This window comes from Panthera pardus, unplaced genomic scaffold (genome assembly GCF_024362965.1).
Source record: "Panthera pardus isolate Hobbes unplaced genomic scaffold, ASM2436296v1 HiC_scaffold_13, whole genome shotgun sequence".
NCBI classification, from domain to species: domain Eukaryota; kingdom Metazoa; phylum Chordata; class Mammalia; order Carnivora; family Felidae; genus Panthera; species Panthera pardus.
Window position 1 is genome coordinate 182,705,883 of NW_026526688.1, and position 17,423 is coordinate 182,723,305.

A 17,423-nucleotide genomic window follows, 5' to 3' on the forward strand; every position below is an offset into this window, starting at 1 on the left:
GGTAGAATTCTGGGTGGTGAGAATAGAAAGTAGAATTCCTTACCTGTGGGGCGCCTGGGTGGCGCAGTCGGTTGAGCGGCCGACTTTGGCTCAGGTCGTGATCTCGTGGCTTGTGAGTTCAAGCCCCATGTCGGGCTCTGTGCTGACAGCTCATAAAGATACTGTGCTGACAGTATCATAAAGATGCCAATTCTACAAAAATTGATCTATAAAATCAATAAGATTTCAAACAACTTCCTCAAAATGGTTTTTATGGATTCTGTGTCTCCCTCTCTCTCTCTGCCCCTCCCCTGCTCATACTCTCTCTCTCTCTCAAAAATGAATAAGCTTAAAAGAATTAAAAAAGGGTTAGAGTGGGAGAGAGAGCCAAAGCATAACAGACTCTTAAAAACTGAGAACAAACTGAGGGTCGATGGGGGGTGGGAGGGAGGGGAGGGTAGGTGATGGGCATTGAAGAGGGCATCTTTTGGGATGAGCACTGGGTGTTGTATGGAAACCAATTTGACAATAAATTTCATATAATAAAAAATAAAAAATAAATAAATAAATAAATAAACACTAAAAAAAAACTAAAAAAATTAAAAAAGAAAAAAAAAAGAATTCCTATTCTTCTCCTCCTCCAAAACATCCAGTGCTATAGTAAATACGTTGACTGATCATACCACTAATTTCTAGTTTAATGGCATTGTTTTTAAAAATTCTGTAACTATTTTTTTTCTTTTCATAATAAATTGGGTCATATGAAAAAACATAAACATGTGGGCTTTCAGAGCAAATAGACGTCATTTCAACAACTTACAAGTTACCCTTTTGCATGTTATGCCATTATGAATGTTTGCATGTTATTCCCATCCTTAATGCTTATTCCATCTATAAAATGTGAATCATAATAATAATAATACATCTTCTATAGTAGTGGTGTGGAAATTAGAAATAATATATGTAACATATTAAGCAATAAGTAAGTGCTTAGGAAATAATTACTTCTATTCTTTAAAAAAAATGCTTTGAGGTCAAATTATTTTATTTTGCCCTGTGGAGTGCATGCGTATACCGTAATTACTGAGTTCATTCAGCTTATTTTATTCCTTCGTTATCATGCAATACAGTGACTAAAGCATGATTTTGAAATCAAACTGCCTAGGAATTGGTTTTGAAATCAAACTCGTGGCTCTAATAGTCAGAGACTGTGTGACAAGTTACTTAATACCACTGAGTTAGAGTCTTCATAAAAGTGTTATTATCTAGGAGTTAAATAAAATATCTCTCTAAACAAGACATTACAATTTTCAATAGTTTAAAGCATTTATTGGCAAATGATAAAGATATAGTGGTGCTCTTGCTGAAGATAAATAGATATATTTGTCCACCAAAAGGCCCCTGTCCTCGAAGAACACAATTCCTGGGCATGTCTAAAGCAAATTAGATACTTTGATTAAGATTAAAATTCCTTTGGCGAAGGAGTGGACAGTTCAATTGGGAATGGGAATGAGAAAAAGGACACCGAGTAGGAGACCAGGAAATCTGGGTTTTGACGTAGTTCTGCCACTTATAGACTCCCCAGTCCTGAGTAACTCACTTTGCTGCTCTGGGCCTCAGTTTCTTCATCTGTAAAATGGGTATCATAGTATCGCCAGATTTATTTCACCAAAAGTTATGAGGCCCAGATGAGATTGTCGAGAGAAATATGCCTTGAAAATCCTAAGTCGCCACAAAAATATAACTTACATTTTTTAAAAGTTATCGTTTGTGCCCGAATAGAGAAAACAAAGCTCATTAAAGCAAGTGCATTGTTTTTGTGCAAAGGTATTTACACTTGGTTCACAATATGATCTTGTTTATACCAAGAGCATTTTCAGACTGGAGGGAGGATACTAATTAACTATCTGCAAAAATGAAAGGGTAGACTTTGCATTTTATTATAGAAACTCTGCAATTTAAACCTCCACAAGTACATTTATGTTAAATTCCTACCAGCATTGTGTTCTCTGATTTTCTGCTCACCGATTGTGGATTGTAGCTACACAATTAAGATAAATGTGTAAATGCATACTGTTCAGAAATAGTTTATTTCTCATTTAAGGCATGGTGTAGTGTGACTTTCATTTTCTTTTGGATATAGCTATTAAATTTGGATTACCCCTTGTGTTACTGAGAGGAAAAGTTTTTTTTTTACTAGACGAGAGGCGTATTAAGCTACAGAAAAACATAATAGCACGTCCATGTAAGAGAATTTTCCAAGTTCTTATTTTCCATTAACTAACTAAATAAACAAATAACGATACTTCCTCATACAGAATTAAATAAATAAATAAATAACGATAAATAACGTTAAATAAATTAAATAAATAAATAAATAAATAAATAAATAAATAACGATACTTCCTCATATAAAATTCACCCAGCACGTAGTCATGAAACATGCTGCAAGTGTCTCCACAAAGCCCTAAATTCTCCAATTTTGGACAAAAATGATGATTCACAAATACATGGTGAAACGATCATCCTAATTAATATTTTGGATAGATGATTATGTGCCAAGCACTGTTTCATTCCCATGCCTTCACTCAGTGAATCCCCAAAACAAACCTACAAGGTGTGCAATATTAAGATCCGACTTCTACTGATCAAGAAATGGAGTTTAGAGCGTGTCTCTGTCAAGGTTCATCACAGAAAACAAACAGAAGCACTCCTGGTGTTTCCAGCAGAAACTTAAAAGAACATCCTGCTAAACGATGTCATAGGTTAAAAAAAAAGAAATACTAATGGACATTTTAAATACTAATGGTCCATTTAAATAAAATGGACATGTTTAACAGCAAACATGACATATTAAAATATGTGGGATGTTGGGGCGCCTGGGTGGCTCAGTCGGTTAAGCGTCCGACTTCGCTCAGGTCATGATCTCGCAGTTCGTGAGTTCGAGCCCCGCGTCCGTCTCTGTGCTGACAGCTCAGAGCCTGGAGCCTGCTTCAGATTCTGTGTCTCCTTCTCTCTCTGACCCTCCCCCGTTCATGCTCTGTCTCTCTCTGTCTCAAAAATAAATAAACATTAAAAAAAATTTTTTTAATAAAACATGTGGGATGCAACTATATGGTTGTTTGAAGGCATCTAGAGCCTTAAATACTTGCATGAGAAATTTCAAAAGCTTCAAAATTAACGAGCTAAGCATTCACACTGAGAAGTTACGTGGTCTACCCTAAACCACAGAATACAAGGAAAGAGATAACAAATATGAAAAACAGAAATTTATATTTTGAGAGGCGCCTGGGGGGCTCAGTCAGTTAAGCATCTAACTCTTGACTGCAGTTCGTGAGATCCAGCCCCAAACTGGACTCTGCTCTAATAACATGGAGCTCCTTGGGATTCTCTCTCTCCCTCTCTCTCTCTGCTCCTCACCTGCCCACACGCTTGTGTTTTCTTTCTTTCTCTCTCTCTCAAAATAAATAAATAAATAAACATTACAAAAAAGAAATTTATATTTTTTAAAAAGTTGGTTCTTTTCACAATTATATAAAAGAAATTAACCCCTATTAATTGTTTGAAAGAAGTAGAAGCAATGTAATGAATGAGAAGGGGATATAATCACATATAATGCAAAGAATAAAAAAATGAAAGAATAGTGTTGTCAACTCTGCTATTCCGGCAGGGAAGGGGACGTTATTCATCAAGAAGAAATTAAAATCGTAACTAGCTGTATAATAATGAAACCAAAACAGTGGTCAAAAAGCTTTCTGGGAGCGCCTGGGTGGCTCAGTCGGTGAAGAGGCCAACTTTGGCTCAGGTCATGATCTCGTGGTCCGTGAGTTTGAGCCCCTCATCGGGTTCTGTGCTGACAGCTTTGAGCCTGGAGCCTGCTTCAGATGCTATGTTTCCATCTTTCTGCCACTTCCCCACTCATCCTCTGTCTCTTTCTCTCTCAAACATAGAAATAAAGATTGAAAAAACGTTAAAAAAAATCTTTCTTTAAACTTAAAGCCAACCCCATTGGTTTTAAAGGACAAGTTCTACCAAACTTTCAATAAATTTCTGGACCTATGTTCCTAGACTAATTTCTGTACCTATATTCCTAGGCAGAATTGGATTTGAATTGACAAGTAATCCCTCAAATCAAACTATAAGCCCAATATAATGCAGATACATAAACAGCAAATCATTATCGGCCTATTTCACTCATAAATACAGAACCAAAATTTCTGAAACACAAAACAAAACAAAAAGAAAAGAAAAAGAAATCCAATCGGGCATTGAGAAGCAATACACTATTACCAAACTGGTTTTATTACAGGTGGGCAGAAATAATTTACATTATAAAATCCATGAGTGTAATTTTCCATTGTAACAGATTAAAAGAGAATATTACATAATGGTCTCAATAGATAAAGAAACTTGATACAATGCAAAACCCATTCATGGCAACAAGCTCTTAGTAAATTAGGAATAGAAAGGAACACCTGATCTGATAAAAAGTATCTATAAAAAAACATACCTTATTCTAAAGCATTTGCTTTAAAATCAAGAACAAGGCAAGGAAGCACATTTACCACAAATTCTAATCAACAATAAGTCGACTGTTCTAGCTACTACAATTAAGCAAGAAAAAAAATTGTCACGAGAATTAGACAGGGTAACATAAAACTGTCAGTAGTTGTAGATATTATCATTTATCTATGAATCCCAGAAAATACACAGAAAAAAAATGTTGAAATAATAGCAGCAGTTAGCGAAGTAGATGGATATAATCTTAACACAAAAGTCAAATACATTTCTATTCTCCAGCAGCACCAATCTAGAAAACATATTTAAAGACAGGACTCCACTTACATCAAATAAATATCAAATACATAAAAATAAATCCAAAAAATAATGCCCCAGAAAACTATAAAACTTTATGACAAGGTATTAAAAATTACCCAAATGAAAAGAGATATAAGCCATGTTTATGGATAGGAAGACAGGACCATAAAGATGCCAATTCTCCAAAAATTGATCTATAAGATCAATAAAATTTCAAACAGCTTCCTCAAAATGATTTTTATGGGACTTTAGCAGGATCTTTATAAAATCGTATGGAAAATAAAGGGTCAAGCCTAGCCAGGACACTTCTGAAGGGGAGCAAGGAGCAAATCTTACCATATATCAAGGCTGATTATGAAACCATGGTATCATGGATACATAAAACAACCATGATCTTTGGTATGACAGATATATTATGTAAGATCAGTGAGGAAAGCAGAAATTGGCCAATAAGTAAAGCAGGAAAAGAAATGATTTATTCATTTGGGAAAAGAATGAAATTGGATCCCTCCCTACAATACGCAAAAACCCATTCCATTAGAAGTAGAACTTAAATATCAAAAATAAAATAAAAAATATAAGTTACAACTGTTTAATCTTTGGGATATGGAAAAACTTCTCACGATGTTTACTGCAAAACTTTTAATGGATAAATTATGTTACATTAAAATTAATAATTTTTGTTTGAAAAAGAAAACGAGTTTTTTTTTTAAGAAATTGAAAATACAGTTCACAAACATACACAGTGATTTACATTGTACAAAATGGACCAAAGTCAATGTCAAGAAGGTATGGTACAATATAAATTAGTACTAATAACAAAATTATAGAAAAATGGGAAAATAAATGTTAAATATCTCACAGAATAGGAAATGTGCGACCAATATACACTTGAAGATCTGTTCATTATATCGGAACTATGAAAATTAAGACCACAATGAGACGGCTTTACATTGCTACAATTCACAAAAATTAAAATGTCTGAACACTACAAGGGTTAGAGTGGATCCTCGGCATCTCGAATTTTGTAATGGTAGGAGCATAAGTAAGCACAACCACTTTAGAAGAGGTTAGACTTCGTAGTCTGATATTGAATACCCATAAGCCCGCGGTTCAGCGATTAAACTCCTATTGTATACACAAGAGCATCTGTTACACAGCTACAATAGAAGATCCATTCCAGAATATCCATAGCAGTACTGCCCATGATACCAAAAACCTAGAAGTATCCCAGTTGTCCATGGGAGACTGTATAAGTAAAATGGGCTATAATCAAATGATAGAATCTTATATTGCAGCGGAAATGTATTAACTACAATGGCATGCAGAAAACTAAATGAACCTCAGTCATATATTAAGTGAAATTCTAAGTCTCAAGTGACTACATGAAGCATTGTATACCTTATCTTAAAAGCTAAAAAGAATGAAAACAGACAAACGGTTTTAGGAATGACTATAGGGGCAATAAAAATGAAAGCAAGGCATGAATTCAAGAGTCAGAACAAGGGGTTGACAAGAGGATAAAAGGAAAGAAGTAGCCCATGCACTTGGATATAGATCATTCTCAAGGTCTTAGCTTCTGTTTTGCATGGCAGGTGCACACATACTTATTACATCATTAAAAATAAGGAACTAAATACAGTAAAACCTTGGATTGCAAGAAACTGGTTCTGTGAGTGTTCCACAAGATGAGCAAACATTTCTAATAAATTGTAACTTGATAAACGAGCGACGTCTTGCAGTACGAGTAGTCCGTGATTCCCAAATGTCACATGATCCTAATCATAAGAGCCAACGGTTCTGGAAATGGTTCTTGAAATATACGAGTGCTTTGGACTACAAGCATGTTTCCAGAATAAATTTTGCTCGCAAACCAAGGTTTTACTGCATATAAATAAATGTGGGGCATACTGACTAAAGAGTGTATCAGAGAATCAAGAAAGAAAAAAATAAGAAAATTGTGCTTGGTCCCAAATACTCAGCAGAAACTCTCCTTTATGAGACCACATGAACAGCCAGAATTAGAACAGCATAGCAAATAACAATCACAAAACATTAATCGTGATCTAGATCTGTTCAAAAGCTATTTCAATTTCTAAGGAATTTTGCCAGAAAAGTTTTTCTCCCTGGGCGCAGCAGCCCCCTCAGCTGCCACACGCACTTCAAAGGATCCCAGCTTATGACAATTTAAATAATATATACACAAAAAGTAAAGCAAAGCATGAAAATTTTAAGGCATCTGAAATCATTTTTCAGGTTGCAAAGCATAATAAAATAATCTAAGAAATGATTACATGACACCATGGGGGTAAATGAAGCCTAGCTAATGAATTCTGATGTCTCTATCCTTTCTTAGCTCTCTATCAGAAATTCTGCATTTTCAAAAGTTAAATAAAGGAGAATTGAAGCTAAGACCTCAGCAAAATTCTCTTCTTGGGTAAATGGATTGGCTCCTGAATAGATACCTGACATGAAACAAAAAAGTCAAGTCGCATTTTTCAAGACGTATTCCCTTTTTCTTTTAGATAAAGGAAACATCGCTGTTTATTTCATCAAGTTCATCAGCATCTGAGAATGTGTTACCGAGTGACAAGAAAGCTGTCACTGGGAAAATAATCCTACTCCTTTACTTCACATGATGCAACCTACTGTGTTATCTTCTCCAAGGGAGTGAAATGGTAACGCCATGGGAACCTAAGCAGCATTTATATATGGAAACAGGGCGACTATTTCAGGAGTGAAGTAAACCTGCTCGGAAGGGTCAGCAAGCAATTTAAAGCCTCTCTTTATCACGGTATGCTGGTAAAAGGTAAGTTTAAAACCGCCTTTCAGATTAGCAAATAGCACATAACATGTAAGCATGTACAGGTGGAGAACGCTCAGAGGTTCATCCTGGTCTCTCATCTACACACTCTATATGGATAGGAAAAGTACCTTTCAAGTTTCTGTGAGGAAAAGAAGAATCGCAGTCTGATATGGAAGCGTGATGTCTATGGCTATAAATTGATGTCATCAACAATGAAGACTCAGAAGAATAAATAGTATGATTTAAGACCATCCATCCACATATACCCCCAAAGTGATTGTATCCGTTTCCTACTGCTGCCATAACAAATTGCCACAAACTTAGTGGCTTAAAACAAGAGAAAGTTATTGCCTCACAGTCCTGGAATCTCAAAGTATGAAATCAACATGTCAGCACGATTGATTCCTACTAGAGACCCTAAGGACCTGTCCCATGCTTCTCTCCCAACTTCTGATCATGGCTGGCAATCCTTGACACAACCATTATTCCAGTCCCTGCCTCCACTGGCACATGGAGATCTCTCCTGGGTTTCGTCACATAGCATCCTCCTTACCAATCTGTCTCTGTGTCCCTCCTCTTCTTATGAGACACCAATTATATTGGATTAGCATATTGGACTATAGTACACCCTAATTGAGTAGGACCTCGTCTTTTTTTTTCCTTAATGGTTTTATTTATTTTTGAGACAGAGAGAGACAGAGCATGAGCAGGGGAGGGGCAGAGAGAGAGGGAGACAACAGAATCCGAAGCAGGCTCCAGGCTCTGAGCTGTCAGCACAGAGCCCGAGGCGGGGCTCAAACTCACGGAGTGTGAGATCATGACTTGAGCTGAAGTCTGACGTTTAACCAACTGAGCCACCCAGGCGCCCGGAGTATGACCTCATCTTAACTTGATTAGTTCAACTTATATTTTCAAATAAGGTCACATTCACAGGTACCACCTTAACATATCCTTTGGCGGGGGGGACAAAATTCAACGCACAAATTGATCAGTGGGTAAGTTTGAGGAAAAAAGTAAGGTCCCTTCTCTGCCTTTTTACTCTGGGAACAAACCATCTGGTTAAACATTCTAGGAATTAATAAGTTTCCAACTTCAAAGACCAGTAATAAATCCATGTGCCCACAGGGGCTAAAAAGGTCACACTGGTGAGTGAAATGGACTGGTTAATTTACTTATTTCATTCACTTTAAAAAGTGATTTTACTGAAATTTTAGCCCTCACCTCCTTGTATAAATCATTAAACTTTTTATCATGCATCATTTCCATATGCATTTGCCATGTAATTTTCATAATTCTCATTAGGGTTTGTTTTACATAGGCATCTTGCATTGATTTTTTTTGCATGAGACACGGTTTATTTATTGAAAATGTAGAAACACACTTAACTTCGTAAAGAAATATGTTTTCTTCCGTTTTTATTAAAACACTCAGTGTAGCACACATTTTCCAACCTTTGATAGAGACATAGGTAGAAAACTATGTTTCTGCAAAAAGGCAAATGACAGTGAAAGCATAATGATACGCAGTGGCTGGCCAATGACTTCAGTTATGGGCAGAGTAGGTATAATGAGGACAGTGGACTGTGGCCCCTGTCCAAATGGGGATGAAGCCAAGCAGCTCCAACCAATTAGTGCCAGACAAGCACTCAAGGGAAGTCCTGAATGCAGACAATCCAGGTAAGTTTTTTCAAGAGAAGCTAGAAATCTAGTTCTGATTTTCCCTGAGAAACCGGAAGTCCAGATTTTTATGAGAAATCTCCGTTTTTTTTAAGGAGGTTGATTTATAAAAGCCAAACAAAACAAATCTGTGAATTCAAATTCAATTCAGTTCTCAGCCCTTATCGATTATGACCTTTGAATCCACAGGACAACCATTTGAATGAATGGTTTTCCCTTTAGAAAGATGGACTTCCCCACCTCCTCTCCCATCTCACTGCTACCTCCCCTTGTTCCCCCATGTTCTTTCCTTCTGCCCTCTCCCACACACACACAACAATGACTAAGTTCAAATAGAATTTGAAGAGCTGAGCCCAGGTGATCAGCTCATGAAATGAAATCTTAATTATCACTGCTTAACTCATAGAAGAAAATAAGTCTGTGGATAGGAGAATCTAAATCTGAAGATTTTCTTCCACAAACTAGTCAATGCCTTTTACCACTGACAAAATACCTGATCGTGTATAGTTTGACAGCTGTAGGTATCTGCACCCATGTTTATGGAAGGTTGTAATTTTCCATTGCATATATAAAATGTAGGCATTTTTTTAAAGCTAATACACAGGTTTTAATGGCTATTCATCACTTTTTAACTCTCCCCTTTTGTCTTCCGAAACCCTACTTTCACAAGACAAAGACAAAGAAAAGGGATCTCTTACTAAGAAGATATAAGAATGACTAATGTGCCCCAGTAGAAGCTGAAAATGCCAAATTCTCACTTTCCCAGTCTCTTTGGAACCTAGCATTTAGCATATTGCCTACACTTCACCCATCAGATGCACCTGCCCTGACTTTGAAACTCAAGTTAGGATCACAACTTAGCAAGGTCTGTGCAAAAAAGAGTGCCCAAAGAGAGACCATCTTGCACAGATCCATCTTGCAGAGGAAGCAGGGGTAATAATGGTTCTCGTTGTAATGATTAATGTTCAGCATGAGAACTCATGATGTTAGCTTGGATACCTACACTTAGGAGTAGTGTTCAGTGACAAAGCCCAGCCAGTCCTCTCGTTCCATGCCATACTTCACGGAGGAACCTCACTGTGGAAGCTCCCTGCTCGATTCTCCACCTGTCCCAAAGATTTAGGAAGATATTTTGTATCTTATAAGTTCCCTTTCTGTTTCAAAGAACCAGACTTGGTTTCTGTTGCTTGCGACTAAATTGCTTAATTTATATAAAAAATTAAATATGTCCATAGTTATAGTATTTTTCTCATGATGCTTAAGAGTTTTACCTCATGAACAACTATCCAAACCACTGTTCCAAAAGAGTTCTCTCTTGTCTAGCAAAAGAACAGGACACACGATGAAAAGCTAAAGATGGCTCATGTCTGGGAAAAGACAAGGGCCCCAAGGAAGGGTCCTCACCCCGTTTTTATTAGGATCAGAAGGCTTACGAACATGGTGATGGACGTGCACAAAGAGACAATGAATCTGTGAACATTCACTTGCAGATATGAGGGAAAGGGGGTCTTGAAGATATTTGGGGTTGGGGGTTTGGGTTAATACAAAGCAAAATCCTGATGCCGGGCAGTGGGGAGGAAGGTTGTATACAGCAGATAAGAGGCACCACCTCTGTTTATCTTAGCTAGCCTGGGGGATGAGACAGGTAGGACATGTGACCTCAGGGTTAACAAGGCACCTTTTGTCCTGTTAATCATCTCACCTCTGGGCTGCTTTACCTGTAGTGCAGGTGTCTATAGCCCAATTTACCTGTTTACCTAACTTGGTCCTTCCTTCCTGTGAAAGCAGCTTTCTGCTACAGTACTAAATTGGGGTGTGTTTCCACCCTGAATATCTAATCTTGGTTATTTCATAGACCTATGTATTGGGTGCCTTTGCACCCCCCCCCCCCATTCTTGGTTGCCTTGTCTTGTTTACCCAAACTCGGGTGTGAGCATCCTATGGCTTTGTACTTCTTTATGCTTTGTTAACCCACTGGTGTTAGCCCGGGGGATTTCTAAGCTTATTCCCCACACAAGTGCCTTAGTCTCTGTGCCTCAGTCTCCCCATATATAAAGGGAAAAATAATAATTAACACTTATCTCATGGGATTGTTGTGAGGATTAATTGTTCGAGACATAATGATCGTTCAATAACTATTGCTTGTAGACACGATTTCCCCCTCCGATCTACATCACACGGTTAGATGGGAATCACTCTTGGTATAGCCACGCTGTTTGGATGAGTGGGAAAGAAATGGATAAAGCCAGAGAGGAAATCCAAGACCCTGGAGCTAGAGCACTTGGGGTTCCGATTGCTTACGAAAGCAACCAGCTGACACTGCAGTCAGATTTCCCAAAAGTCGGAAGTCCTAAGAGAGAAATTACAAACAATAGCTGTCTCTTTAATGCTTCTCTTTGAATTCTTAAAAAAAAAAAAAATTCAGGAAGTCTCACCATTTCCATTTCTACAGTTTTGTTTTTTGTTTTTTGTTTTCAAGTCAGCCATCCTCACAAAGGCTCTTACGGTATGTATCAGTGAATAAAACTGGAAACGATCCCTGTCCATGGAGCTCGTATTACAGAATGAAATACAGAAATACATGGATAACAAAATAATAGGTCAGTAAATATTATGGTATATTTGGAGTGGTGTTAGGGGGAAATAATAGAGCAAGGTAAGGGGGGATCTAGAGTGCTCAGGGTAGAAGTCGCAGCAAATCTCAATTTTAAAAGAGGGATCAGGGTTGGGTATAACCTTTTAGAAAGGTGATATCTGAGTCAAGTTAAAGGAGATCAGGGAAGGGGCACCTGGATATCTCAGTGAGTTAAGTGACAGACTCTTGGTTTCAGCTCAGGTTATGATCTCATGTTTTGTGGATTTGAGCCCGGAGTCAGGCTCTGCCCTGACAGCACAGATCCTTCTTGGGATAGTCTCCCTCCCTCTCTGTCTCTACCCTTCCCCCACTTGCTCTCTCTCTCAAAATAAGTAAATAAATACTTTAAAAGAGAGAGAGATCAGTGAATTAGCTGTGTGTGGATATCTATGGGAAGAGCATTCCAGGTAGAGGAAACAGCTATTGCAAAGGTCCTAAGGAAGGCACATGCCTAGCGTCTTGAAAGAACAGCGGGAGTTTAGTGCAGACCTCACCAGAGGGGGTCACCGTGATCACTCGGCATTATTTGGGGGTAGGGCCTTGCAGCTGCTACAATGACCAATGTTCACTCTGAGTACGATGAGAAGCCCTTGGACAATTTTGAGGAATGAAGCCACGTAATATAATTTATGTTCTAAAAGCATCATTCGGGCTACTCTGTTGGCAATAAACTATGGAAGGAGCAAAGGCACGTACATAAGCAAGGACACCTCTTAGAAGCCTATCCTAGTAACCCAAGAGGGCGATGACAATGTCTTATCATAAGACAGTAACAGTACATGGTAAGAATTGGTCGCATTCTGTTTCTAAGTTGAAGGTAGAGTCCGTAAGATTGCCTGGTACTAAATCTTCCCTACGTCTTGTCAATCTACCTTTTCCGTTTTGTCATGCCTCACACTCTCACCCACTGTCCCTCCCACTACGCTGATGCCAGGAAGGGCTTTCCACACTCAGATGCTATCATCATACTTCTTTAAATTACCTCCCACGGCTCTCCATAAATATCATAAAAGAAACTCCTTGAGGTAGCTCATAAGACCTTTCCTGACCTGGCACCTGTCCATATCCCCAATCTCCCTTCCCTCAGTTCCTCCAGTAGCGTCCTCTTTGTTCACTCAGAGGACGCCACATGGCTTGCACTGCCCTGAATTTGTCTTACTGTTTCTCACATGTCCCTGCCCTCACACCTATTATTCCTCTTCCCATATGCCTTTCCCCTGCACTCCGCCTGACTGGCTTTTCCCATTGATCACTTAATCCACTGTTTAATGAAGAAAAGAGACTTTAGAAAAGCAACAAAAGAAAAGTCACTATAAATAATTGATTGAGAAAGTTTTCCTAACAACAAACTGCAGAACACCCACTGCATTTATGAAAAGCTGTGAGCATAATTAGATTCCTGAGTTCGCTTGATATGATTAAGAAAGATGAAGATTTCTTACGTGCAGAGGTTTCAGTTAATTATGAGTCAGCAAAGACAATACAGCAGAAGGGAATTCATAAAACCGTTATTTTTATAAATTAAGGGATATGGGGAGCCGGGGTGGCTCAGTCAGTTGAACGTTCGACTTTGGCTCAGGTCGTGATCTCATGGTTCGTGACTTTGAGCCCCCTCACCTGACTCACTGCTGTTGGCATGGAGCATGCTTCAGATCCTCTGTGTCTTCTCTCTCTACCCCTTCCCCACCCATTCTCTCTCTTTCTCTCTCTCTCAGAAATAAATTAAAAAAAAAAAATTAAAACCCAGGAAATAAAATAAGGGCTATTCCTTGGTTTCATTTAGTCACTGAGCGACCTTTGATGCTCCCCTAAAGCTTTCTCAAATAGTTTATCCACTGAGAAGATAGACCCTCCACCTATAACCTGAATTGAAGAGGAATTTAGAAAAATATCTGATCACCGTTTAAATAGGGAAGTGATATAGCCTAATTTGTTTTTATTTTTTTTTAAAGATTATACTGCTCCCTTTGTATCGTGTGGCAAAAAAAAGCAAGGAGTTGAAGAGGTGAAAAAGCAAGATTTGAAACAAGGAGTCCAGTTAGAAAGCTACCACAGAAGTTCACGTAAGAAACGTGGGGCCTTCAATTGGGATCACAGTTCTAAAGAGGGTGAGAAGCAGTCGAGTTCAGGTTCTATGTCGGAAGTAGGGTAGCTACGTTCCACTTGTGAAGGATTGGTCATGCTTAGATGCAAAAGTATAAGAGGAATCAAGAGTAGCTCCTGGCTCTTGTTTGAAGCAATAATGTAGGGACAGTGACTGGTGTCGTATGAGGCATTGGGAAATCTCTGTGAAATCAAATATCTGCTCATACACCAGCGTTTCCCCCTCTGCCTAATTCTTTGGATTCCTCCATTACCTCACTAGAATCAGTGTCTGCTACCTTCCACTGTAACATCTAGTATAATGTCCCATCTGCCAGATTAGACTTTTCCCCAACCTCTGAAATTGCCCTGTTAGTGCCCAGTGTAATCAGTAGCTAGACATAATTTCAGAGTATGAGCTCCCCAATATGTCCAATCATTAACTAGACAAGTCCAGTCCATAATCTAATGCATAAAGACTATTAAAAAAAAAAAAAGAAGAAGAAGAAGAAGAAGAATTCAAACCATCTACAAGGGTTTTCCAAATTTACATAATTATCAAAATAACTTGTTAAAATTCAGATTCCAGGACTTATCCCTGATCTACTGAATCAGAATTTCCCAGAGAGGAACCTATAAAGCTATTCCTTGTCTTTTTTTCTGAAAAACAAATTCCCCAAGCTATACCAACAGTGAACTAAGGTTGGGAAACACAGATCCAGACTCAAACCCTCATTACAAAAGAGGGAACAAAAAGCTCAAAGGAGTTAAGTAATTTCCCAAAGAAGCCATTTGCTTCCCACCAGTGAAAAAGAAATTTGCTTTTTGCTCTTTTTTTTCACTTTCCTCATTTCCCTTCCAATATATAAAGTTACATGTTTTTGATCAATCTCTGAGACGTCTGCTAATGCTTCCTAATCATGTCTCTGAGGAAAAGCGACCTTGGAAGCCTAAAACAGTCTCAGAAACTGTTCTATCCCTTCCTCCTGAAAAACTCACCTTGAAACAGTGGCAGCCACACCTCTCTAGGAAAATTATTTCTTCTTAATTGGGACCATCTAGAGAGGCTTGGAACCATAGATACTCTCTTTGCCAACTTAAAAAAAAAAGGCATCCCTTTGTCCTTATTATTTTCAAGATGATACATGGGATCTAACAGCTTTTGCACACCATGAGGCTCTCATTGACATCAATAGGCATTATGCATGTAAAAGGGCAGCAGGAGCGGCTCATTATCTCCAACCCAAGCAGAGAAAAATGCAATAATCATCGTTCTCTGCCTTTCTGGAAGCTTTTAACTGGTGTTGGAAACATAAGTAACCTTAGTACTTTGGGTTAGGAAGAGTAATACCTTTTTCAGGTGGCAGATGGGGCCCAATGCCTGCTTACAGAGCACAAAGTATGGGGGTAAAGAAGCCATTGAATGGGAGAAACTATTCTTATCTCTAAAACTGGATGATTGCTTTGGCTTTGTGAAGAACAGGGACTCCCCATTAATACTTCCCAATACGCCCAAACTGTTAGATAGGGAGGACGTTATGAGGACTTTATGTGTCTGCAGGGGCGAGAAGTATCTGTATCAAAAAGAAAGGATGACCAGAGAAAATGTGGCACCCACTCCAAAAGCATAATTAAGTCACTATGTTCATGAGGAATCTTTTACTCTTTTCCCAGTCGAAGACACTGCTGTAGAATTGATGAAGTTTCCCATCAGAGAGCTCACAAATCCAGTTGAGGTCTCAATTATCTGCTCCAATAAGAGAACCCTGGCACCGATCATTTAAAACAGAAAAGGCACGTACCCGGATCAAAGCCTTGGTTTGCCTTCCCTCTGAGAGGCAGTATCATCATCACGTTGAGTCCTTCTCTTTTCCTGTTCCAATTCTGACACCACCAAGAGAAGAGAGTCATCGATAAAGCTTCCTTTGCCGAATTAAAAATTATAAGAAAAATTGCAATTTCTTCCTCCTCTCCACTTGGATGGTCTCTTGAGCTGCCTACTAATGGTCTTTTTTTTATTTTCCTTTGCTCTATCTCACTCTTTTTCCTTAAGATCCTTTTTAGATCACCTGGGTATCATCCGTTCAAAAAAGTGCTCTTTTAATTGAGAACTTGATTTCAGGGGGAAGATGTATAATGGATACCTGTCAGGGTCAGCCACCCAACCATTGATGTCAGCATACTCCTTCCAAGCTAGACTGAATCAGACCAGTCATTCCATCAAGCACGATAAACAACAAAATCGATATTAAGAAAACGGAGCTGAAAAAGATCTCGATTTGTCTTAGCAATTCAATGAGAACAGAGCTTCAGGTTTTGCCTTTGCATTCTAAACCACAGTGAATATTCTGGTGTGTGTGTGTGTGTGTGTGTGTGTGTGTGTGTGTATTTGGGGGGTGGGTTTCCTTGCTGCTGGTAAGAAAGCTTTTCTTTGGTTTCATTTTGTTTTGTTTTTTAGCTTCTGAAACACACTTTGGCCACAACTCTTTCAAAAGTAGTGAAAGGCAAGAGGAGGCTTGACTCATTCTTGTTCTCCAGGGTGATCTCCAGAGCTCTGATTCACCACTGATTCACTACCATCCCAGCTAGTGTCTCCGTTGGAAGCCCAGGCCACTCAGCTGCACACTCATTCATGTACTCGCAGCTGACATCTCTCACCCCCTGCTGCAAATTTGCGTTTCCACCCTCCTAATTCAAGATTGAACAATTGTATACAAAGCAATTGCACACCTGTGTACGAAGAGAGAACTAGAAGCCAAGTAGCTTGCCTTCTCAGGTAGGTGGAAAGTAGGAGAATAAAAGCCACGAATGAACGTAAGTATTCTTTTTATGCTTTAAGCTGTGCATCAAACTTATTTACCAAACTACCTCTCTTTCTAACAAACCGTTCTAACCCCCTGAGCTACATTATTCCTTGAGGTCAAGGACCATGACTGTTACTTGTTCGAATGACTCTCAGACCCTAGCCCAATGCCAGTCACACAGTAACGGTCAAGAAAGTCTTATTAGCGGGCAGAAAATGTGACAGGGTTTAAAAATCAGATACTTAAAAGCATTGTTTTACAAACAGTAAAATAGTTTCAGAACAATGACATGTAATCTCTAAAGTTATCTGCATAACCAACTGTTGCCTGAGGCAGAACTGAAATATAGGAATTAAATCCATGAAAATCCATGGTTTTCATGTTCCAAGAATCTGACCTTATAAACCCAGGCAACTAGATTCTCAGGATGATGAGGATACAGGAGCTGCAGTGTTCCACAATTTCAGCCACACCAACCAATGTTTCCTGTAAGAGAAGCAGGGCAAAAATTCAATTGAACCACCATTTATTGAGCTCCTTGCCTCCAAAAGGTATACTGAGTATAAAACTCAGTGTTAGGCATTTGAAATAAAATACAGCTAAATGTGTTGACTCACCCATAG